We start from the raw sequence: 26224 nt of genomic DNA on the forward strand, positions 1-26224 counted from the left end.
CCTAAGCAATGGGGTGCTTCAGCTCCCAAAGGCAGAGAAGACAAATCAAAACCTTATAGGAAACAGTCCCAATGACTTTCATCTACCAATGCCAAGCACTTAGCTTTTGGCAGCACCCTTAGGGGGAAAACCAGCAGTTTTCTCATGAAATTGGCACATGATTACCCAGGACAAATGGGTACTGAATATTGTTTCTCAGGTTTACAGGTTCCACTTTCACACCCCACCAAGGCCAAAAGGTATGCCAGACCTGCCACACAATCAATGGGCAGAGGCACAAAAACAAATTTCTGCTCTCATGGACATGAGGGCTATTCAAAAAGTACCACAGCAAGAGCAGAAGCAAGGATTTTACTCAAGACTTTTCTTGGTACCCAGAAGGGACAAAGCCTGGACGTTCCAAAATTCAAAATGTTGACACTGCAGCAACTTCTACCCATGCTGGGCAAGAAGTTTTGGCTAGTTACTTTGGACCTCAGAGGCATACCTGCATGTCCCAATCAGACAATCTTACAGAAGATACCTCAGATTCATAGCTGGCTCAATGCATTACCAATTCTCGGCACTGCCCTTTGGCTTTTCTACTGCGCCCAAGGTATTCACAAAATGCCTGGCACCAGTAATTGCATTTTGCAGACAAAAAGGAATTCAAATATATCCCTACTTGGACGACTGCCTTATTCAAGCAGATAGCAAGGACATTCTACTAAAACATCTGGCGTTTGTAAACAGATTACTAATTTGCCTAGGGTACACAGTAAATGAAAAGAAATCAAAGCTAGTGCCCTCTCAAGAGATAGTATTCCTGGGTGCAAGCTTAAATTCAACTGCCCAGATGGCTTATCTCACGCCATGCAAACAAAGGCAACTGACTCATTACTTTCAGATGATTGCAACAAAGACCCAGCTACCACTAAGAAAGATTCTGCAGGCTTTGGGCTTCATGACATCCTGCATCCTGCTTATTCCATATGCAAGACTGCATATGAGGAAGCTACAATGGTATCTAAACAGTGTTTGTACTCAACATTGACACAGCTTGGAAACAATAACACTTATTCCCTGCCTGCAGCAAGAGTTTCGATGGTGGGCACTGGCCTATCGCCACAACAAGGGGGACAGCCTTTCACTTTACCCACAGCCAGGCAGACACTAACAGATGCATCAGATTATGCCTGGGGGGCGCACACGGCAGGAAAATGTATTCAGGACATGTGGTCCTCAGACCAAATGCATCTTCATATCAATCAAAATGAGATGCTAGCTGTACAGAATGCCCTGACAGCCTTCAAGGATCTACTACATCCAGGACAACTATTGCTAAAGACGGACAATACTACAGTCATGTGGTACATAAACAAGCAAGGGGGCACACATTCCTACCCTCTCTGCAGGCTAGCCATTACTTTGTGGAACACAGCACTGACCTATCAAGTACATCTGCAGGCACAATTCCTGCCAGGAAAGAAAAATACTCTGGAAGACTAAGCGGAAACCTCATGGACCGACATGAGTGGAAACTAGATCCACAAGTCTTCAGCATGCTAACAAGGAAATGGGGATGCCCAGACATAGATCTGTTTGCCTCCCCTCACAACTGCCAACTACAGAGTTTCTGCACAAGGACTTATCACTCACAAGCATGGAAGGTGGATGCTCTATCATTCAGCTGGAAAACCCTAACAGTTTATGCCTTTCCACCACTGCCTCTCCTCCCCAAGTTGCTCCTAAAAGTCAGACAGAAACCAAAAATGATTGCCCTAGACTGGCCACGCCAGTACTGGTGCCCAGATGCTGGACAAAGGCCTGTCATCAATTAAGCTCCATGCCTCTGCCATTTCAGCCCATTACAATACGGAACCTCCTATTTTCTCACATCCACTGCTAAGACAGTACCTCAGAGTGGCCAAAAGCATAAGACCCCCAAGGACAGCATCGATACCTACATGGGACCTCAGTTTTGTCTTGGAAAAGCTCACACTGCCTCCTTTTGAGCCAGCCAATACAGCTGAGATAAAATTCTCCTCATGGAAAACTGCTCTGCTCCTAGCAATAACTTCAGCAAGAAGACTCGAGTTACAGACATTAATTTCAGTGGAACCTTTTATCATTTTTCATCTGGACAGCGTTTCTGCAATACAAACCCAACATTTATGCCAAAGGTAGTATCCAGTGGGGCTCTTAACCAAACAATTAATTTGCTAACCTTTTATCCAAATCCCCAAAATAAAGGGGAGAGACTTCTGCACTCTTTGGACATACACAGGCAGCTATGCTTCTACTTGGACAAAACAAAAGCTTTCAGAAAAACTGAGCAACTTTTTGCGGCATATGCTGCAGGATCAGAAGGAAAGGCTATTTCAAAGCAGACTATTTCAAAGTGGATAGGGCACTGCATTCGTTTCTGCTATGCACAGCATGGCAAATCAGTGCCTAAGAATATTAGGCCACATTCTACCAGGGCAGCAGCCACATCAGCAGCCTTTCTCAGAGGAGTACCAACCAAGGAAATTTTGGAGGCTGCAACTTTAGAGTTCAGTGCGCACTTTTACCAAGCACGATCACTTACCTCTTTACTCTAAATCCAGAGCAGGCTTTGCCTCTGCAGGACCTCATAGCCACTCCTAATCCTATTTAGACCCAGCCGCCCAACTTCAGCTTTGGGATTCAACCAAAGTGTAATGACTGCAACGGTGAAACACAATCAACATAGTACAGTTGTGTACCTACCATAAATGTAGATGTTAGTGTATTCACTGTTGCAGTCCAGGTTACCCACCCACCATTCCCTTTCTTTGCTGGGACTTATCTATACTTGTCTTTCCTATGCAACCTATGTGGTGTATTTGTAGATGAAGGTATTGTTTTAGTGTATGTTTTTTATAAGCAATATGTATTGCCTACCTTCTTGGGGGCACCTGACATCTGGAGCAAGAAAAACTGAAGAAAATGGCGTCTGCTGCATCTTGTATACCCCTGGTTCACTGACGTCAGGGAAGAGGCGACGGCAACTGACGCCGGACCAAGACTTTGGAATTCAGGCCGACTGAGGGTAGCCTGCCAGCAGGATAACCCAAGTGTAATGACTGCAACACTCTTAACATCTACATTTATGGTAAGTACACAACTGTACGTTTTCCTGGTTTAGTCAAAGCTCAAGGCGTTTTGGAAAGGCATCTTTTACCTTTGGTTTAGGACCCCACTACTCCTTGGGATCTAATCTGTGTGTTACAGGCCCTGGTTTCTCCACCATTTAAACCAGCTGCCTCGTTTGATTTGTAATTTATCGGGGAAGACTACCTTTTCGGTGGCTACCTCAGCCAAGATGGTTTCTGAACTTCAGGCATCATCTATTAAGCCCCCATTATTTAGTCTTTCATAAAGACAATGTGTCCCTTTGTTCCAATCCATCTTTCTTTATGAAGGTGGCTTCTGAATTGAATATTAACCAGGTTATTAATTTTCCAATGTTCTTCCCAAATTTTCAAAACAAAGGGGAGTACAAATTACACTCACTTTCTATGTATACAATCAGCTGCATTTCTGTCTGCATAGAACCAAAGATTTGCGAAAATCAGATTAGCTCTTTGTTTCATTCTCCATGCCTCATTTAGGAAAGCCTGTTTCTAAACTTACTGTTGCTCACTGAATTTCTGAGTGTATTTGTCCAAAGGTTTGTCCCCACTGGGCCCTATCTGGGTACATTCCACCAGATCAGTCTCTACTTCGGTGTTTTGGTCTAGGGTTCCTATTGATATTTGTTCTGCTACTACCCGGTCTTCGTTGCATACCTTTATTTCCTATTACAAATTGGATCTTTTCCAAGAGCAGAGCATCCTTTGGCTCAGCTGTCCTCTGGAATATTCTTCCATGAGGAACTCAGTGTTATAATAGCTAGGGATTCTGTTCCACAGGATGTAGATCAAATGAAAACAACTTCATATAAACTAGTTATGTACTTAACATAACGTTCCATCTGAGTTTTTTCATTTGTCTTCAACTATCCCTCCCTCCTTCCCTCTGCCTTTTTTTGGGCTGTGTAGTCGACTGGACTGAAGCAGACATGCAGCTTTCTTGGCTTAAGTTGAACCTGTGTGTCGCTGCCATTTCTGGTCTGGGATAAAAGGGGTTTATGCTGTAGTAGTGTTGGTGCGGTTCTGCAACCAACTCAGAGGGGAGGGGGGAGAGTGGGACATTATATGTAGGGGACGAGCTTGGATTTTGGATCTGATGCCAGAGTATACAGCCAAGGTCCACAGGTTGAAGACAAATGAAAAGCAACAACTCTGAATGTTATGGTAGCTGCATAACTAGTTTATATCCCTTCTTGAGGTTGTTTCTAACTTGTTTGAGCTGCACCCCTCCTAGTTTTGTTCCTCACTTGTCTTCAGGCCTCTGGCTTAGAGATGGTCTGCAGATGTGTGTACATTTGCTTTAATACTCTGATCCACACTATCTGAGGTCACATGTTGGATCTACACCCTTGGAAAGGTTAAGCTTTGGTTTCTTGGACTGATGTAATCAATAAAAACCTATCTGTTATGAGTACTGTAGCAGTGGGTCATTAGGACATCTACTGTTAAGGTAAGTTACACAACTGTATTTTCTTGCTGCTTGAACTCAAAAGCTGTATTGTAAATCTTGTTCCATTTTAACAATTGTTTCTGAATATTATTGTACTGGTTACTTTAAAGCATTCAACGGTGCACACTGCAAACCCACTGTTGAATGAAAATGTCCCGGCCAAATTCTGTGCTTTTATGCATTGAAAATATTTGTAACTATGAGACTTTTTTTTCTGCAGTTTCAATATTTATTCTCAATTTATTGCAAGTCTTCATTTTCTCTAAATTATAGTTTGCTTTTCTTACTAGTGATACGTCTGATTACTAAACTGTTGCTATTCAGTTCTTGGGTAAATGAAAGGGGAATGGTGACCAGTTCACCTAAGCTGTCAAATGGCTATAAATAAATATTCATAATCATGTAGTTCACATGCTGACAAGAATGAATTGTATAGCGGGTGTTCTTAAGAGAGCGATTAAGTTTACTTAAGGTTGGAAAGCATGCACTTCCCCAAGGTGGATGTGGGGACTTGGAGGTCAAAGTGCAATAAATTGGAAGCAAATTTTAGATGTTATGCTGTCCTATCTCACCTTCATTCTACGATAGTTGGGTTCGTAATCCAGCATTGGTTCCAACTCTGGCTAATTCAAAAGCTCGAGAGCTTCCACTGACTCGAGGCTATGCCCTATCCCATGATGCTCTGGGAAGATTAGCCAGATCTCGTTTATCGCTCAAACAAGTAAGTTGACTTCAGGCTGTTTCTTGGCTGTTTTCTTCTTTTTTGTATATTTTGTAATAAACGTTAAAATTCTTTATAGTCTGTTTAGGCATTAGTCAGTCTCTTAAGAGTTTTTGTCTGTTTTTCTCCATCCCTTTATGCTGTTGGCAGGTGTCCTTTTTCTCGACAGGCCTTCCTATTTGTATTGTCGTAGTTCCCTATTCCCTGCCACAAGCTTGTTTAGTTAGAGAGATTTCCTTCCACTTAAGCAGCTCGTTTAAGTTAGAGAGCTCATAGCGGCCTGTTTAATTTAGAGGTCTGCTTCTGTACATCCCTGTTTGTGCTCCTTTTTAGTTGCAAGGAGAATGTAATTTTCAGTATTCCCTCATGCGTGTTTGGTTGTGCATTGTTCAGGTAAAAAGTATTTCGTAGTCTAGTATGGTGTGTTTTTTGCCTTAACTTTGCTTTTCTTTGGTAGCTTTTTGGTTGAAGCTATAGTTATTTATATTGTATAGATTTATATGTTTTGTTGGATTGATCTGCCTAGTGTAGGAGATTGCTTGTTTTCAGTTTTACTTTGTGAGGTACCAAAGTGGATTAGTTCCGTTTCTTGTTGCTACAGTCATGTATAAGGATCAGAAAGAACCCAAACAGTCTGGGTTAAAAAAAAAAAAAAAAAAAAAAAAGTGACAAATGCAGCCAAGAAATGTCTTACAGATGGGGACAACAGTTGTTTATTGCCTAGGTGCTCTCCATTTGCAAGACTCTTGTGCTTTTTGCCACGCTTTCAGCAGTCAAGTACTATTTGAACACAAAAACAAACTGTGAGAGGATTACTGAAGGTTCCCTTTTCCAGAGGCTTTGGAAGGGTCTCAGAGCTTCAAACCTTCAGTATCCCCTTCTTCCTTGAAATCGGAGAAGTTTGGAAAAAGAACTCTAGCCTCGGATCCAGCTTTGTAACCTCCTAAAAAAATTGCAGCAAAATCACCTAACTTTGAACCAGTGGTTCTTTGCTCCAAAATGATTACCTCTTTGGCTCCATCTGTAGTTTTGGAGCGGTTAGTGTTTTAAGTCAGGAGACTGTCCCCAGTTTTGGAGCTGGTTACTCAAGCTTTGAGATCTCCTTTCCGAGAAAGGGTGAGATCACATTCTTTGTCCTCCCATTCCTCCAGGAGCCTGTCCGATTATGTGGAGCAGGTGGTGAGGAGACTACTTTGTACACTGGTGCTGGCAAAAATTGTGTACTCCAGCCCATAAGGAACCGGAGTAGACTAAGGCACCATCCCCCTTCGATTCCTCTGACCTGATGGTTGGTTTTGGAGCCTGAGGGCTAGGTCCCGTTAATGGTGTTAACATTGGAACAGAGATCTCCAACAGGATCGTCTCTTCTGACATCTGCTCTGACTACCTCGGTTCCGTTGGAATCTGGGGAGTCTACGTGCCAATGTTCAGTCTGGTCTGGGGAGGGAAGTTCAGAGAACTGTCCAAGCAGACTCTACCTCTTGGGGCTTTGGTGCAGTTGAGCTTCACTCCTACTACATCGGCTTCGGAGCCGGGGATGTCCTCAGAGCGGGGTGAGGGGGCTTTTGAGCTGATGGATAGTGCTGTCGCCACAACAGCTCCACACTCTGGTTTGAGTACTCTTCCCCCCTAAAATGTTTCTGTCTGTTTCAGCACCATCACTCCCACCAATTGCAGACACCCTGAGCCCCAGGAACCCCCTGCTGGCGAGACTGTCTTCCAAAACGTCCCTAGAGTACCCATCTGAGGAGGTCTTTCGGAAGAGATTGAGTCAGAGGTCTTTCGGAAGAGATTGAGTCAGAGGAAGCAGACTCCTTGGATGAGTTTATCATCTCAGACACTGACCTGGATGATTCAGAAAGGTCCCCACAGTCCCCCTCTGTCTCTTGCGGACATCCTGGAGATTCTGAAACAGAGGGGTAGTTGGAAGCCCACCAATCCTGAGAATGAGTCAGTACACCTGGAAGCTTTTGGGTCTCACCTTACCGCATGTTGGTTCTCTCCATCTTTTGATCAATTAATGAATGGTTATTGCTCGAATGGCTTGGGGCTCTCCAGATGCAGTGCAGTCTGTTCTGAGCAGGCCTAACAAATTCATTGCAGCACCCACAAAGAGAATATTTAACCAAAGATGGCTCACTGGATGCTGTGGTGGTGGCGGCGACCACCAAGAAGGAATTGTCAGAAACTTCATCTGTTCATCCACTGAATAAAGACTCTTGAGACTGTGGACAGTTATGGAAAGTGTACTTTTTCTTCAGCAGCTTTTGCTTCGATCGCTGAATTACTTGACCCATTTTATGAGATTTCAGAGGGGATCTCCTGAAGGAGCTAGGAGATGCCCTTCAGGGTACTGTAGTTGCTGGGGTTTTGGATAAAGTTTCTCCCCGCTCTCCACCCTAAACTCAGTGGTTAACTCCTCCATGCGGCTGATTTTCATATACAGATGATGGAGCGAGTAGGGCAGCAGCTACAGGCATTTCCTTAAGGAGACATTCCTGGATGCGTCTAACTTTGCCGAATCTTCGTCTTCCTTTAATGATGCCCCTTTTGATGGCTCATCATTGTTCTGGCCTAAAATTAGAAACTTTGACCAGGTGTGATCAGGAGGGAAAAACTGTCTGCCGTAGGGGTACATTTTTCTGCCCGCACTAGACCTTATCCCAAAGGTCAGAGGGAGAGAAAAAATGTGGTTCTACAAATCCCAAAGATCATTTCCCAATGCAGGTGGTGACTCTTCCCCCAGGGCAGAGGGGGAAGTAACAATGGAAGACCTCAACCTCGAGGCAGAGGGGGCCCAGAGAACCAGGGTGACAGGGATTCCTTCTGTGGGAAACCCTTTCAGTGCTCCTGAATCGAAGCCTGCCTGTCTATCTCTGGAGGCAGTTGACAGATGCTTGTCGTTGTAGCCAAACACCTGGCTAGAAGTCACAAGACAAATGGGTACAAGCGATCATATCTAGAGGTCATTATGTACCCTTTTCCTCTCCCCTTTTGGAGAAACAAACCATTCCAAATATTCCACCCAGTCAAAGGGACCTTGCAACATTAGAGGTACAGAAGTTGCTAGAAAAGTGTCATCCAAAATATCCCCGCTGACCAGATTGGATTTGGAACTTACTCAAGGTTCTTTAGTTCCAAAAAAGGCAGAGTTTTGGAGACCCATTTTGGATGTCAGCCGATTAAACAAGTCAGTCAAGAAATCAGATGTCCTGATAGTGATACTGCAGTCAATATTACCCTTTCTGGGGAAAGACCATTTGATATGTCCAGTAGATATCCAGGATGCGTATTACCGGACAGGCAATCCCAGAGACATTTACGCTTTCGGCTGGGAGCCAGTCATTGCCAGATGTTTAGTGTTTCACTGTTGCAGTAATCACATTGTGGTTATCTGTTTGGAGTAGCCCTCAGCCAGCCAGATTAACAAAGTCTTGGGTCCTGTGTTGGTTGCTGTCACTTCCATGACGTCAGGTCGTCAGGGGTATAAAACAAGCAGCTGACGCCATTACATCACACTCTCTTGCCGTGCGGTGCCCGAAGCAGAAGCAGTTTGCAAGTGCCGGTCGGCCGACTCTTGAAATTTTTGTTTTCGAGTTTCAGAACCTAAGTCTTCAACTAAAAGCTAAGTACCCCAGTGGGCAAGCTTTTTCTTGCTCTAAACCGATGTTAGTAAAAGAAAATAATTGCATTACTTGTGGAAAGCAAATACCTCAAAGATTTTCATTTGCACTGTATTCCTTGCCTAGGCCCTGACCACGATGTACCTCTGTCAGTTTTGTGCCTTATTTAAACCACGAACTGTCTCTGTATATTTTCACTTCTAAATATTTTGGTGCTCGAGTCAGTTATCCTGATATGTCTTCGGTACGCCATTCGGCAACTGACATTCTGAAAAAATGAAATATAAAGACAGACACAGGCCGCCTAGGTCCAAAACTGCCGACGACACTTCTAAGCCAGTCGCCAGTTTGCCAGTATGCAGTGAGGTGCTTTCGCAGCCCCTGATAACCACTACTTCAGATTTGCAGGCCTCTACTGAGATCCATTTGTAGTCTGGTATGCCGCAAGATGCTTCAACTGTGAAACCTGCAGATGTCTCTACCTTGGGTAGGTCCAGAGCTGCTGTGCAGACACCGGCTTCTGAGTGTGTATTCAGGCCTACTAACTTGTGTATTAAACGGACGCCATCTTCAAGGCCAAAAACTCGAACCATGCGTAGAAAACTGAAGCCCAGACCACATGGTCAGGCTTCTATGCCTAAAAAACAAATAAGAATGGCTGAAGACTTTATTACTTTAATCCAGGGGAAGCCAGCCTTCCCCCTCTGAGACATAGGACTGAGTTTGCTTATGATACTTCTGACCAGGATTCTGAATTTTCTGTTTCCTCTGATGACCAGGATTTACGCTCATCTACCTACAAGGATTCTGATGCTGAGGACTCTATTCACTCTGCTTCCCCCCCAGAGGATTTTTCTTTTGGTGGAACCTTGCATACTCTCGGGGAGCATTTTCATTGGGAAAGTCAGGATTTCTCCGATTCTAAAAAGAGGCTTAAGGATTTCTTACTCTTGCCCCAGCACAGGCCTTTAGCCGTACCTCCTGTGTTAGACATTGATGTTGATGCCTTTTCGGAATCTAGCTTGGCCACTGACTCTATACCTCTTGCTCCCAGAAAACCTGATGGATATTACAGGGTCTGTGACTCTCAAGTTCCTTTTTAAAAATCCTACTGCGGATCCCGAGACCATTTCACAGGGACCCAAGGGCATTAAAGCTACTACTGCCAAAAATCCTACCCCCTCTGATAAAGACTCCAGGGTACTGGATAGATGGGGTAAGTAGTTATACACTTCTGCTACTTTGGCCATTAGGGATTTAAACTGCCAGTTTCATATGTTAATGTATCAGCAGCATATTATTGTATTGCTTAAAAAGAAAATTATTCCTGATTATGCTGAAAGTAAGGATTTACAGGGTTTACTGCATTCAGCTTAAGTTGGAAAATATACTTTGCAATGTGGTTTTAATTCACTAAAGGCATCTTACAGGGCTGCTGTAACTGGGTCTGTACTTAGAAGGCATGCTTGGCTTAAGGAGCAATCCTTGCCAGATCATGTTAAAGCAAAATTACTGGATGCTCCCTTAAACCAGGACCGCCTGTTTGGCAACAAGGCCGAAGTAGTTCTTAAAAAGATGGAGGAAAAAGCTAAAGCTATGCTGTTAAGCATTTCTTTAAGAGTACAACATCCAAGGTTTACTAGGCATTGGCCTTCCAAGAATTGGTCCTTTCCCGCCTCTTCCAGACCTTCAGTCCAAACCCAGATCCAGCAGAGCTCCCAGGCTTCAGTCCTAGGGTACGCACAGGACTAAGCAGTGGGGAGCCTCCGCTTCCAAATCTGGGAGTAATAACCCCCCCCCCCCCCCTGTGGTAAACTGTCTCAGTGACTTCTTTTTAAAACTTCCAATCACACTTCAACTGACTGCCCCTTTGGAGGGGAACGATTGCTCTTCATGCAAAGAACTGGGAACTCATTACCCAGGACAAATGGGTTTTGAATATAGTGTCCGAGGGATGCAGATTTAATTTCCGTACGTTACCAACACCAAGTGGGTGGCCAGATCTGCCCCCCCAAATCAGTGGGCAGAGGCCCAAAAGCAAGTACTTTCACTCTTAAGCATGAGGGCTATTCAGTTGTTACCAGGAGAGGAAAAAGGACAAGGTTTCTACTAGAGACTTTTCCTGGTACCCAGAAAGGACAATTCATGGCGTCTTGTCCTGGACCTGTCTACTCTAAACACCTTTTTGGTGATTCCAAAATTCAGTATGCTGACTTCGCCAGTTGCTCCCAATGCTAGGCAAAGACGCCTGCTTGGCAACACTAGATTTAAAGGAAGCATACCTGCACATCTCAATCAGGAAATCTTGCAGAGGATACCTACACTTCAAAGCAGGCAACAAGCACTGTTCTCTGCACTGCCCTTTGGCTTATCTACTGCGCCCAGGATATTCACAAAGTGCCTAGCTCCAGTCATTGCATTTTGCAGGCAAAGAAATATTCAAATATACCCATACCTGTACAGTTGTCTAATTCAGGCAGAAAGCCAGGACATGCTTTTGAATCATCTTGCCTTTGTACAAAAGGTGCTAACTTGTCTGGGGTACACCATAAACTAAAAGAAATCACACCTGGTACCCTGTCAACAAATTATATTCATGGGAGCAAGCTTGAATACAACTTCCCAGAAGGCTTTCCTCATGTCAGAGAAACAAATTCATTTGACAACCTACTTCAGACAAGTGGCCACAAAAACCCTGCTGTCTGCAAGGCAAATACTACAAGCATTAGAGTTCATGGCCTCTTGCATTCTTCTTATTCCATATGCAAGACTGCATATGAGGAAACTACAATGGTATGTAAAAAGCCTATGGTGTCAACATTCTCAGGATCTAGAAGCAATGATTCCTGTCATACCTTGCCTACGGTTAGAGTTCCTTTGGTGGGCAGAGGTCTTCCACCAAAATAAGGGACTACCATTCACTCTACCCCTACCGCCCAAACCCTAACAGACACATCAGATTATGCATGTGGGGGCTCACTTGGCAGGGAAATGCATTCAGGGCAAATGGAACTCAAGTCAAATGCACCTGCATATCTATCAAAAAGAAATGTTAGCTGTACAGAATGCTCTGGCAGCCTTAAAGGACCACATTCTTCCATAGGTAGGTACTAGGCTATCTGCCCGAGGGCATTTATAAGCTTAACCAGAGTGTCAGCTTTCGCCACTCCATTGATTAACTGATCTTCTGTCAAGCAGAGCCAATGAAGTGATCCCAGGGGTGTATTTTCTGTTACCCATCCACTCGTCAAGGTTTCTCTTGAAGAGTGTTAGTGAGGGGCTGTGCCTGTTGTAATTTGGAATTTTGTTCCAAAGCATGGGGAGTCTGTGACAGGAATCTATCCCTCCAGCATGTTCTATTTATTATTGTGGTGAGGTTCAGCTTAGTAGAGCGCGTGGCTCGCAGTGACTTGGATTTCTTTAGGTGGAGCATGTCCATCAATCCCGAGTTGAACATGGATCTTTAAGTCAGGCAGAGATCACCTCTGAGTAAGTGATATGCCACTGAGTACAGCCGAAGATTTTTCAGTTGGGCTGCATAGGACAAGGCCAGTAATCCTCTTGGTGAGGTACTTTTGTGGTATTTCCAGCTGTAAGAAGTGTCTTGAGGTACATCCCAAATGGGGCATTGTACTCTGGGTCTAATGAATGACTAGTGGAGGGCCACTGTAACCTCTTTATTTCTAGATGCGAACCCTTTAGTAATTAGGTCACACAGACAGATTTCCTAACTACTTTGGCAATATGGTTGTCAGAGGTGAGATTACCATCTACCTGGGTCCCCAGATCTCGTATTACCCCTTCTGTATTAAGGGCGCTGCCACTTATGTGGTAATTATTGGGCATGTTGTTTTTCCCAAATGGGATGACTGTGCATTTTTTGGCTTTTAGCTTGAGGCCATGACTTTGATACCAGGTGTCTGTCTCAGTAACATCCTTTTGTAGGATGTCTGTGTCAGCCGGAGAGTAAATTATGGCTTCCAGTTTGCAGTCAACGGGGAACTTGGTTAGCCGTAGTCTTTCTGTATTTGCCTGTACTTCTGCAAAGTATATGCTGAACAGTAGGGATCCCAGGACGGAGTCTTGTGGGGCACCACTTGTGACTTGTTTAGAGTCTGACCTGGAGCCCGCTATTCTTACCGTGCGAGTTCTGTCTGTAAGCCAGTTGGCAACCCATCTCGTGACGTAGGGGTTTGTTCAGGCTGGTGAGTTTTTCTGTAATACCCAAGTGGGGAATGATGTCAAAAACCTTGGCGAGATCAAGGTAGGCTGTGTGAACCACCTTTCCCTCGTCTATGGCTTTGGTGACTCTCGAAGTCAACCAGGTTTAGTAGGCATGATCTGCCCTTAACAAAGCCAAACTGGGTCGGGCCAAGTGTTTGGAGGTTCCCAATGTCTTTGTTAATGAGTTCCATGATGATGCGCTCCATACCCTTGCAGACCAGGCTAGTCAGGCTTATGGGGCGATAGTAACTAGGGTCAGTTGTGGTCCTTCCTTTGTGGAGAGGAATAACTGATGCTGTGCACCATTCTTTGGGTACATAGCCTGTGGAGAGGCTGAGGTTGAACAGCGTGTTTAGGTGGGGGGTTAGTTCGTTCTGTAGTTAGTGTAAGACGCAGCCTGGGACACCTTCTGGTCCCACTGACACTTTTTGGCTTTTGAAAGGGCTGTTTTCACCTGTCAGTCTGTGATTTTTGGGACACTGCACTTTTCCGGTATTATTGTGGGCCCTTTTGGAGGTGAGAGGGGGGTGAAGTTTGCACTGAATCCATCTGCCAGGATGTTGGAAATACCAGTTGGTTCAGTATATTTTGTGTTATTTTGCACTAGTTCAGTGCATATCTGCGAGTTGCTACTTAGATTCTTAACATAACTAAAGAAGGCTTTCTGGTTATCTTTTGAATCCTTGGCTGTTTTTCTTTCGAAGTTAGCTTTGGATGATTTCATGAGGGACCTCAGTTTCTTACTGATGCTGATCAGGGATGTCTATCCTTCTTGGGATTTGCTTTTTTTCTGAACTAGTTTCTTCCTTTTGTATAGCCTGTTTATTGCAGGGGTCCTCCAAACTGGTTTCCTTCTCTTAGAGGAGTGAGTCTTGGTTTTCCTAGGGATGGCACAATCCATGCATTCTTGTAGGTGCTCAGAGTGCATTTGTAAAGGTTTCTGCATCTTGGGCAGCGTTATACTTTAGCGTGGGGGCTGTGAAACCTACCACCTCTGTCTTGAGGTGAAGTTTGCTTTAGAAAACTTTTTTTTACTGTGATTTCCTTAGTTGGGGGTGGTGGTGGGGTGTGGACATCCAGAGTGATTAGTTTATGGTCTGATCTAACCAGTGACTGGTTTACCTCTGGTGTGGAACACCTGTCACCCATGTTGGTGATGACCAGGTCTAATATGTTTTCACCTCTGGTAGGGGAGTTTACCAACTGATCCAGGGCATTTGAGTTGATGAATTCCAGGAAGCGCTGGGCCTGGGAATTTGTACTCTAGTAGTTTTCCCAGTGAATGGTAGGGTAATTGAAATCTCCCAATATCAGGGTGTTCGGTAGGACCTTCATGTTTTCCAGTGTCTCCAGAAAGGTGGAGTGGTGGTCCTGGTTCATGGAGGATGATCTGTAGCAGGCCACAATATGCATTGGAGATTTGCCCGATGTTAGTTGCACATGGATGATCTCAGAGGTCTCATGCTGTGCCACTAACCTGGATGTGTAGATATCCTTTATGAATATGGATGCACCCCCTCCTTTTGTGTTTCGGTCAGTGTTTTGTGGCCGAAACTGGTGGTATGAGTTGTAGCCCGGTAGTGCTGGGGTGCTCTATGGAGCCTTGAGCCAGGTTTCAGTTACTGCACAGATGTCTACGTTCTCCATACTGAGGAGTGCTTCGAGCGCGTGCATTATGAGATTTAAACTCCTGTCGTTGAGTAGCATAACCCTCAGTTTTTTGTTAATTGTGCTGTTTATGGAGGTGGGTTTGACTTTTGAGCCTTGCCTAAAGGCACTATGGGGACAGCAAGAGCCTTGGCCAGTATTCGAAAGCCTAGGGGTGACAGGTGCAAGCCGGCTCTTGCGAAGCAATGTGGCTTGTCGAGCTTGTCGTCCCAGACTGACAGACACTGGATCCCCTTTGAATGACATCAGAAGCTTAGCCAATTGTTGAAATTGATCATTTTTTCTTTACACTGAGGTATCATTCTTGGTGAGGGCAGGATGCTACTCAGGGTCAGGGTCATACCAGCCTGGGCTACATGATCGGGTAGCTCTTCCATGTCTCTCTTCATGTAGTCCAGGGAGGTACATCTCAGGTCATTCACTCCAACATGAACAGTGACTTGTTCTGGAGTGACCTGAGCGCTTGTGTTATGTGGCGGATTCTGGCTCCCGACAGGCAGCTAACAGTAACCTTCTGCTTGTCCAGCCTAGTGAGTAGGACGTCAGTGTGCCTGACTATAGTCACGTATTACTATTAGGTATGTTATTTCGCCTTAAAGGCTGTGATTGTGCGGCACACTGATTTTGTTTTGTGCGTCTGGTTTGTGACGGGAAGTGCAGGTTGTTTGGGTGTCTGCTTTGGAGGTCTCTGATGCTTTTGCAGGTTTTTGTTTAGAGGTTCCGAGTATGATTTTGTGTATTTTTTGCCAGTGCTCTTTTAGTAGGTCTGTGTGGGGCTGGGGTTGTGGTGCAAGTGTTAACCTTCTCCTCTTGACTCTGTCCCAGTCTTGGGTGGAGACTGCTTTTCTTCCAGTTTGGCTGTATAATTGTATCTCTCATATGTTAGCATTTTATGGTAGGTGGAGATGGTTGTCTGTATACATGAGGCAATTGTAACATTGCCTCAGGATACCCAGATTCACCAGCTGGACTGGGGAGTGCACCTGAAGTTGCCCTTTGGTCATGCCTGAATAGGGTGAGCTGCTTAGTCGCTTGGTTGGTGAGAGGTGAATAAAAAGAGCCTTGCCCTACTGGGCAATCGTTGTCCGGGTGTATTAGAACTTGCTATTAGGTCTGAGGAAGTGCTGGGCTGTAAGATGCTTTTTGAGTGCTTAGGTTGAGAGGTAACTAGTTTCAAGGGAAAAACTGAAGAAGAGACTTAGTGGAGCCGGGAATAATTTAACCGTAGCTAACCGGCACTGCCCGGTGCACAAAGCCGTGCAAACGTTTTTTTTTTTTTTTTTTGTAGTAGGGTAATGAAAATGAGAGAAATTAGCCTAAAATGGCCAATAAACTACTAACTTCTTGGCTGGAACCACTCCTCCAGGGACGGATAGGTTGCTCAAAGCTCCCCCTCTCACAGGGGAACAGAGAAACTTCCTTCTATCCAAGTAAGGTATGGGCAACTCAGAAACTGGTGTCACGGCCCTGAATTCAGCACTAGCCTGAAAACTGGACTATACTAGCTTAGAAAGGTGGGAAACAGAAATTTTTTTTTTTTTTTTGAAAAGATAAGGCAAAAGCAATAAAAAAAATGCACTTAAAACATCTTTAAACGACTACAAACCATCAAAAAAGGCTATCACACTTTAGTGTGTAGCCTACAACAGTTAAATTATTTAAACTTTTTAAAAGTGCAGGCAGTCAAATAAGTACAGTATGTGAAAAAAAACAAGCTTCTAAATAGCAATAAACGCTGGAAAGTCTGTGTTTAGGCGGAAACAGTTAAGTACAGCAAGAAAGTTCAGAAAATTGATACTTAATTGCTCCAATGTCTCTTCTAAGCTAGAAGGCTTGTATCAGTTTAAGGCTTTCTAGTGCTTCCCAGTAGGTTAGTTACAGGAAAGATGGGAAACGAGCGGAGATGTAGTCTTTTAAACCAGAAAGTTGAAAGAGACTGACAAACTGTCCAAATGGCCAATAAACTAAAATTTCTGGGCCAAGAACCTCTCCTCTTGTGGTGGACAAGGCTACCTAGTGCTTACCACTCCCACTGATAAGCTAGAAGGCTTTCCTCAGACAGGCTTGTGGGGCTCAGAAGCTTACCAACAGTACTGGATACCGCAACTCTGTATCTGGACTAGGCTAGTTACAGGAATGGTGGGAAGCCAGCGCAAGTGCGGCTTTTAAACCAGAACATTGAGAGAGATGAAAAAAAAACTGTCCATACGGTCAATAGCTACAATTTCTGGACCAGGGGAACCCCTCCTCTTGTGGTTGGTAGGCTACCTAATGCTTACCACTCCCACTGATAAGCTAGAAGGCTTCCCTCCAACACAGAAAGGCTTTAAGGGCCTCAGAAGCTTACTAACTATTCTGGATACATCAACTCTGTAACTGGACTAGGCTAGTTATAGGAAAGGTGGGAAAACAGTCAAGTGCGGCTTTCAAATCAGAAAGTTGAAAGAGATGGAAAAAACTGCTCAAACAGCCAGTAGCTACAATTTCTGTGCCAGGGACCACTCCTCTTGTAGTAGATAGGTTACCTTATGCTACCACTCACAATGATAGGCTAGAAAGCTTCCCTCCAACACGGAAAGGCTTGGGGGGCTCATAAGCTTACAGAGAGTCCTGGATACAGCAAATCTTTACCTGTACTAGACTAGTAACAGGAAAGGCAGGAAACAAGCGCAGACGCAGGCTTTTAAATCAGAAGGTTGAAAGAGAGAAAAGCTTCCCAAACCGCCAATAAACTAATTTCTGGGCCAGAAACCACTCCTCCTGTGTTAGGTAGGTTACCTAGAGCTTACCACTCCCACTGGTAAGATAGAAGGCTTCTCTCCAACACAGAAGGGCTTGGGGGGCTCAGGAGCTTACCAACAGTCGTGGATACAGCAAGTATATATCAACTGGACGCAAGCTGATTTAAGTATACTTTTCTCTGCACTTAGATTTGAGTAAGTAAATATTGTGTTTTTGATTCAGTAAATATTGTCTGCTTCTCTGCAGTTCGTTCCCCACCCCCCTCCCTGTTTCCTGTTGTGTTAATCTAGATGGCTTTGGAATTGCCCGGCCCTGCTATAAATCTGTTTTTGCACACTCCTACTGGACCCATCTCATTTGCTCACACAACTGAGTACAGTGAGATCATATTTTGATTTCAGATACTCCTACCAGTCCCATCTCCTCTGCGGTGTACAGCGAGAGCACTTGGGAAGGACATTCCCCTATAGCATTTTAATCCGCTCTCTTTCCTCCCTCCCAAAAAAAAAATATATATGTATTTTGTATTTGTATTATTTCCTACTTTATTACCTTATTTTGTTTTTGCCTCTTCTTAAAAGTACTCAGTTGAATTCTGCTGCCTTTATTACTGCTTGTTAGTAGCTTGATTAAATTGTAACTGTTATTCTAAGGCCCATGGTTTAAGCACTTGAGCTTCAAACCAGTTGGTTTACATTAAGAAGGTTTGTTTTCTGCACTGTAGTGGCAGGCCAAGTTGGGAACTGTTTATTGATGGCTCAGTGTCTGTTATTCTAAAAGTGTATAAGTTCTGGGTTAAGCACTTGGGCTTCAGGCCAGTTATTTTACATTAAGAAAGTTTTTGTGGTCTGCACTTGTGGGAGGAGAGGCTAGATTCTGCCCTTCTGAGCTGGGAATTTCTGGTTAAAGTCTTATTGTGCATGCTTGCTTGAACTGTTTCTTTCTGAAATCGGTCCGCCTTGTTTGCTGTAGCATAGAGTAGATTCAGGCCGGCTGGATCTAGCTTTGTTTTTATAACTTGTGCACTGATCCAGGCCGTCTTTTTTGGAGAACGTTTCTCTGTACCCTAGTGGGCAGGACTGTGCAGTTAGCTTGTCTGAAGACTGCTGGAACAGGGTGGTTTTGAGCTTTTTAACTGGTTAATTGGATAGTGTTTTGTATCTGCTCTGATGTTCTTCATCTCACATTGCTGCAGTCCTTACACTTGGGTAGTCCGCTGTCCTCGGTCGGCCCGAATATCAAAGTATTAGGTTGACGTCGGTCAAGGCGCTTGACTGACATCAGGACGTCAGGGTACAAATGCGCATGACCGACGTCATATCCTCAGTCTTTTTTGCCGCATGGTCCGATGCAGAAGCAGCGTTGCAAGTGCCGCTCGGCGTCTGAAATTTTTCAATTCGGAGTTTCAGACCGAGTCAAAGTTGGCTAAGTACCCGCTGGGGAATATTTTAGTTTTTCTTGCCTCAGTGGTTTACCGGATGTCAGAAAAAGTGAATAACTGTGTTTCTTGTGGGACACCGGTAGCGCGTCGAGATTATCATACCTTTTGTATTCCTTGTTTGGGGCCTGAGCACGACGTTGTTGGGTGTCGCTTTTGTGCTAGGTTCAATAAGCGCACTATTAAGCGAAGGTTAGATTGTGCCAGGTTGGTTTTCGGGAAGCGGTGCAATTATAATATGCCGTCGGATGCTCCGACGCCCGCTTCTTCGAAGAAGCGCAAAGACAAAGCAGCTAAACCCAGGCAAGAAGAGTCGTCCGTACCGGACGCCGGTTCTTTAGAGGCGTCAGTGGAACCGGGGGTTCCACTGGAGGCTTCTCTGGAGTCTCGGGTGGAGACTTTGATATTGCAGGATGTGGCCTCTCAGGAGGCAGGTCAGGCTGAAGGGGCTTCTCAGGTTACTGTACTCCCCTCCCTTCCTAGGGTGGTTAGGCCCTCTTCTTCTGTTTCCAAGGCTTCTCCCAGAGGCAGGCCAGGTTTAGCTTCTGTTGGTGTTACTCCTAGTTCATCAGGATCTGTGCCCAAGAAGCATATGCTTAAAATGGCAGAGGATTTAATTACTTTGATTAGAGGTTCTTTGCCCCCTCCTGATAAGAGGCCTAGGGTGGAACCAGAGTTGGGGAGGTTTGAGCAGGCTTCGGATGTTTCAGAGTCTTCGGCTGAAGACTTGCAGGAGTATTCTCCTTATTCTGATTCTGATGTGGATGATTCTACTCCTTCTGCTTCTCCTCCAGAGGATTTTTCTTTTTCAGAGACTCTTCATTCCATTAGGGAACATTTTAAGTGGGAAGGTCAGGACTTCTCTGATTCCAGGAAAAGGCTTAGGGATTTTTTGCTTTTACCCCAGCATAGGCCTTTGGCTATACCACCTGTTCTGGATGTTGTAGAAGATGTGTTTGCAGAGGCTTCACTTAATCCTGATTCTTTGCCTCCTGCTCCTGTTAAACCGGACAGGTATTACAGGGTGCCTGAAGCTCATAAATATCTTTATAAGAGTCCTAGGGTGGACCCAGAAACTGTTAGTCAGGGACCTAAGGGTGTCAAGGCCTCTGTTGTAAAAAATCCGGTTCCTCCAGATAAAGAGGCCAGGGCTTTGGATAGATGGGGAAAGAAAGTTTATACTTCTTCCACCTTAGCTATGAGGGCTTTGAATTGCCAGTTTCACATGTTGAAATATCAAAACTATCTTCTTTCTCAATTGAAGTCTAAGGTAGATGCTCTGGCGGAAGGTATTGAGTGTAAAGAATTACAAGATTTGGTACATGTTTCTGAACAGGTGGGTAAGCATTCTTTACAATGTGGTTTTGATGCTGTACAGGCCTCGTCTAGGGTGGCTGCCACTGGGTCAGTTCTTCGCAGGCATGCCTGGCTGAGGGATCAGAATTTATCTGACCATGTTAAGACAAGGATTTTAGATGCTCCTTTACAGTCTGATGTGTTGTTTGGTTCACCTGTGGAGGCAGTCTTGAAGAAAATGGAAGACAAGGCTAAGTGTATGCAGACTGTTAAAGATTTTTTGCAAGTTCAGCCTCCGAAGTTTAGTAGGAATTGGCCTGCTAGGGGGTGGACGTACCCTTCTTATGATTCACAGTCTAGGGGTCGATCTAGACGTGGTAGGGGCAGAGCTCAGGGCTCTTTCAGACCTAGAACAGGGAGTTCCCCTGCACAGTCTTCGGGTGAGGGCAGGGGCCAGTCCTTTCGTAAACAGGCCCAATGACCTACCTTTTCAGCTGCCAGAGCCTTCTTGTCTGGCAGCACCTTTGGGAGGAAGGCTGGCACTCTTCAAGGGAAATTGGAGTTCAATTACCCAGGACAGATGGGTATTGGATATCATACACCAAGGTTACAAGTTTTATTTCCATACCTTGCCTCCTTTCAAAGGCATGCCAGACGTTCCTCCTCAGCAAAGAATAGAGGCTCACAAACAAATTTCTCTGTTGCTTCATATAGGGGCCATACAGCCGGTCCCTCTGCCAGAAGTGGGCCTAGGATTTTATTCTCGCCTGTTCCTAGTACCAAAGAAGGAAAACACGTGGAGACCAATTTTGGATTTATCTATCCTCAACACTTATCTGGACATTCCCAAGTTCAAAATGTTGACGTTACAACAGCTTTTACCTCTGCTGGGCAAAGATCACTGGATGGTGACTCTGGATCTCAAGGAGGCTTACCTTCATGTTCCTATCAGGCTAAGTTGCAGGAAGTATCTGCGTTTTCGGGCTGGAACTTCTCATTATCAGTTCTCTGCATTGCCCTTTGGCTTATCTACTGCGCCCAGAGTGTTCACGAAGGTTCTGGCTCCAGTAATAGCTTTCTTCAGGCTAAAAGGAATACAGATCTATCCTTATTTGGACGATTGCCTGATTCTGGCTCAAGGAAGGGACGAACTTCATCATTTGCAATATGTGATAGCAGTGCTAAGATGCCTGGGGTATTCTGTGAACGAAATAAAGTCCAGTCTAGTACCCTCTCAGGACATGTGCTTTCTGGGTGTGAGACTGAATACAGCATCCCAGATGGCCTTTTTGACCCCGGACAAACAAAAGAATCTTTCCCTTTACTTCCATCAATTGTCTCATCAGTCCAGGCTGACTGCAAGGACAGTCCTTCAAGCCTTGGGGTTCATGGCATCTTGTATTCTGGTGCTTCCCAATGCCAAACTGCATATGAGGAAGCTACAATGGTATCTCAAAAATGTATGGACACAGCACTGCCAAGATATGAACACTGTCATTCAGATAATACCTTGCATTCAAAAGGAATTTTTGTGGTGGGCTCAGGAATGTCACCTAAACAAGGGACTCTCTGTGACCCGGCCAGAGGCGAGTCAGATTCTAACGACAGATGCCTCAGACAAAGCTTGGGGAGCTCATCTAAATGGAAAGTGGATACAAGACACGTGGCCTGCCAGACTACAACATCTACATATCAACTTGAAGGAGATGTTAGCAGTCCAATTTGCATTAATAGCTTTCAAGGATTTACTTCTTCCAGGGCAGGTGTTGATTCTAACAGACAACACAACTGTCATGTGGTACATCAACAAGCAAGGAGGAACACATTCTTATCCTCTGTGCCGACAAGCAATGATTTTGTGGGAGACTGCTCTCAGTTTACAGCTAAATCTTCAGGCAAGGTTTCTGCCGGGAGCACAGAACTCCTTAGCAGATGTGTTGAGCAGACGAATTATGGATCCCCACGAGTGGAAATTGGATCCTCATGTATTTCGGAAATTGACAGTGTCATGGGGAGCTCCAGACATAGATCTGTTCGCTTCTCCACTAAACTACCAGCTGCCAAAGTTTTGCACAAAAAGGTTTCATCCCACAGCTTGGAAAGTGGATGCTCTTTCTTTCAATTGGAGCAATCTTCATGTGTATGCCTTTCCACCTCTGCCTCTCCTCCCAAAGGTACTCCTAAAAGTCAGACAGGACAAGCCAAAGATGATTTTAATAGCTCCAGATTGGCCTCGACAGCACTGGTACCCATTACTGAGAAGTTTGGTACGGGAGCCTCCATGGCCTTTGCCTTCGATTCCACACCTGCTGTCTCAGGAGAACAGTCATTTACTCAATGTCAAACTTCACTCTCTTCACCTAACAGCCTGGCATATTCTGTTTTAAACCCTGGAGGGTCTCAGCTTCCACAGCAAGTTTTGAATGTTATTTTGGAGGCCAGAAGGCCTAGTACAAGGAAAGTGTATGCAGATAAATGGAAGAGATTTTTATTTTGGAGTGCAGCAAAGGAATTTGATGTTTCTAAGCCTAATTTAAGTGTGGCTCTTCAATATCTTGCTGAGTTACTGGACAAAGGTTTGTCCTTCTCTTCTATTAAGATTCATGCTGCAGCAATTTCTGCTCACTATGACTGTGACCCACCATTGTTTTCTCATCCTTTGTTTAAGCAATTCCTTAGAGGGGCAAAGAATATAAGACCCCACGTAGAGCTCCTACTCCTGCTTGGGATCTCAATTTTGTGTTGGAGAAACTCACTCTACAACCTTTTGAGCCTGCAGCTACTGCCGAGATGAAATATTTATCATGGAAGACTGCTTTTTTGTTGGCCATTACCTCTGCGAGAAGGGTTTCTGAATTACAGGCCCTTATGGCAGTTGAGCCTTTCTTAATTTTCCATAAGGACAGAGTATCTTTGCACTAATCCTTCCTTTATGCCTAAAGTGGTTTCTAGTGTGGCTTTAAACCAAACTATTCATTTGCCTACTTTTTATGCAAACCCCCAAAATAAAGGGGAGAAGATTTTGCACACTTTGGATATACACAGGCAGTTGCGATATTATTTGAGCAGAACTAAAGGGTTCAGGCAGTCTCAGCAGTTATTTGTTTCATTTGCTTTGGGTTCTCAGGGCAAGCCTATTTCATAACAAACTATTTCTAAGTGGATTGGGTTTTGTATTGCTTTCTGTTATTCCCATCATGGTAAGGAGATTCCAGTTGGGATTAGGCCTCATTCCAGTAGGGCTTCTGCCACTTCTACAGCTTTTTTAAGGGGGGTGGCAACTAAAGATATCTTAGAAGCAGCCACTTGGAGTTCAGTGCATACTTTCTCTAAGCATTACCACCTTCCTCTTTACTCTAAATTTAGGGCTGGTTTTGCCACTGCAATTCTACAGGGCATTTTGGCAGCTCCTAATGCTTTATAGTTTTGCCATCCTCCCTTACCTCTGCTTTGGGACTCTACCCAAGTGTAAGGACTGCAGCAATGTGAGATGAAGAACATAGTACAGATGTTCTTCATCTCACATTGCTGCAGTCCTTACTTATGGGTAGTCCGCTGTCCTCGGTCGGCCCGAATACCAAAGTATTAGGCTGACGTCAGTCATGGGCGCCTAGATCTGACATCAGAGCGTCAGGGTATAAAGGCGCATGACCGACGTCATATCCTCAGTCTTTTTTGCCGCATGGTCCGATGCAGAAGCAGCGTTGCAAGTGCCGTTCGGCGTTCTGAAATTTTTCGCTGGAGTTTCAGACCGATACCAAGTTGGGCTAAGTACCCCGTTGGGGAATATTTTTGTTTTTTCTTGCCTCAGTTACTTACCGGATGTCAGAAAAAGTGAATAATTGTATTTCTTGTGGGAAACAGATACCGTATAGGGATTACAACTCGCTTTGTATTCCTTGTTTGGGACCGGAGCACGACGTAGTCGGGTGTCGGTTTTGTGCTAGGTTTAATAAGCGCACTATAAAACGGAGGTTAGATTGCGCTAGGTTAGTCTTTGGCAAGAGGTGTAATTATAATATGCCGCCGGATGTTCCGACGCCTGCTTCTACTAAGAAGCGCAAAGACAAATCTTTAAAGCCTAGGCAGGATGATTCGTCTGCTTGGACGCCGGACCTTTAGAAGCTACAGCTGAACAGGTGGATCCGGCTGAAGTTTCTGTTGAGTCCCAGGGGGAAACTTTGATTTTACAAGATGTGGCCTCTCAGGAGGCAGGTCAGGCTGAAGGGGCCTCTCAGGTTACTATTCTCCCTTCTATGCCTAAGGTGGTTAGGCCTTCTGCTACTGTTTCTAAGGCTCCTTCTAAGGGCAGGTCTGTTTTGCCTTCCTCTGGTGTCAGTTCTGGTTCTTCAGGGTCTGTGCCTAAAAAGCACATGCTTTTAAATGGCAGAGGATTTGATTACTTTAATTAGAGGATGTTCTTCATTCCACATTGCTGCAGTCCTAACTATTGGGTAGTCCGCTGTCCAGTCGGCCCGAATACCAGAGTATATGGCTGACGCCGGTCAGGGCGCATTAGACTGACGGCAGTACGTCAGGGTACTAATGCGCATGACCGACGTCATATCCTCAGTCTTTTTTGCCGCATGGTCCGATGCAGAAGCAGTTTTGCGAGTGCAGGTTGTCGTTCTGAAATTTTCTGAAGTCGGAGTTTCAGACCGAATCAGAGTTGGCTAAGTACCCCGTTGGGGAACATTTTGGTTTTTTCTTGCCTCAGTATTTAACCGGATGTCAGAAAATGTGAATAACTGTATTTCTTGTGGGAAACAGATACCTCATAGGGATTACCATACCTTGTGTATACCTTGTTTAGGGCCTGAGCACGACGTTGTTGGATGCCGCTCTTGTGCTAGGTTTAACAAACGCACTATTAAGAGAAGGTTAGACTGTGCCAGGTTAGTGTTTGGGAAGCGTTGTAATAAAAAAATGCCGCCGGATGCTCCGGCGCCCAAAAAGCGCAAGGACAAAACAGCGAAGCCTAGGGTTGATGAACCGGCAGTCCCAGACGCCGGTTCTTTAGAAGGCTCAGTGGAGCCAGAGGTTTTGCCAGGAGTTTCTTTGGAGTCTCAGGCAGAGACTTTACTGTTACAGGATGTGCCTTCTCAGGAGGTAGGCCAGGCTGAGGGGCTTCTCAGGTAACTGTTCTTCCCTCTCTTCCCAAGGTAGTTAGAGCCTCCTTCTGTTTCCAAAACTTCTTTGAGAGGTAGGCCAAGTTTAGCTTCAGTGGGGCTTCTCCTAGCACTTCAGGTTCTGTGCCTAAGAAACATATGCTTAAAATGGCAGAAGATTTGATTACTATGATTAGAGGTTCTATGCCCCTCCTGATAAGAGGCCTAGGGTGGAACCTGAGTTTGATAGTTTTGAACAGTGTTCAGAGGCTTCTGAGTCTTCTGCGGAAGATTTGCAGGAGTATCCTCCTTATTCTGATTCTGATGTGGATGATTCCACTCCTACAGCTTCTCCTCCTGAGGATTTCTCATTTTCAGAGACTCTGCATTCCATGAGGGAGCACTTTAAATGGGAAGGCCAGGATTACTCTGACTCCAGGAAAAGGCTTAGGGAATTCTTGTTTTTACCCCAGCATAGGCCCTTAGCTATACCTCCTGTGTTGAATGTGGTGGAAGATGTTTTTGCAGAGGCTTCCCTGAACCCTGATTCTTTGCCTCCTGCTCCTGTTAAACCTGATAGGTACTATAGGGTGCCTGAAGCTCATAAGTATCTTTTAAGAGTCCTAGGGCAGACCCGAAACTGTTTCTCAGGGACCTAAAGGTGTTAAGGCCTCTGTGGTTAAAACCCTGTTCCCACTGATAAAGAGGCAAGGGCTTTGGATAGATGGGGAAAGAAAGTGTATACTTCTTCCACTTTAGCCATGAGGGCGTTGAATTGTCAGTTTCACATGCTAAAATATCAAAATTATCTCCTTTCACA

At 44.8% G+C, this 26224-nt stretch overlaps 1 protein-coding gene across 1 annotated transcript in view; it reads left to right on the forward strand.

Annotated features, from left to right (window-relative positions):
- NUMA1 (nuclear mitotic apparatus protein 1) overlaps positions 1 to 26224 on the forward strand; it is a 3180433-nt gene that overhangs the window by 1084060 nt on the left and 2070149 nt on the right. The window lies entirely within an intron of this gene.

The sequence above is a fragment of the Protopterus annectens genome, chromosome 5.part1, assembly GCF_019279795.1.
Source record: "Protopterus annectens isolate FY-2018-M chromosome 5.part1, PAN1.0, whole genome shotgun sequence".
NCBI classification, from domain to species: Eukaryota; Metazoa; Chordata; order Ceratodontiformes; family Protopteridae; genus Protopterus; species Protopterus annectens.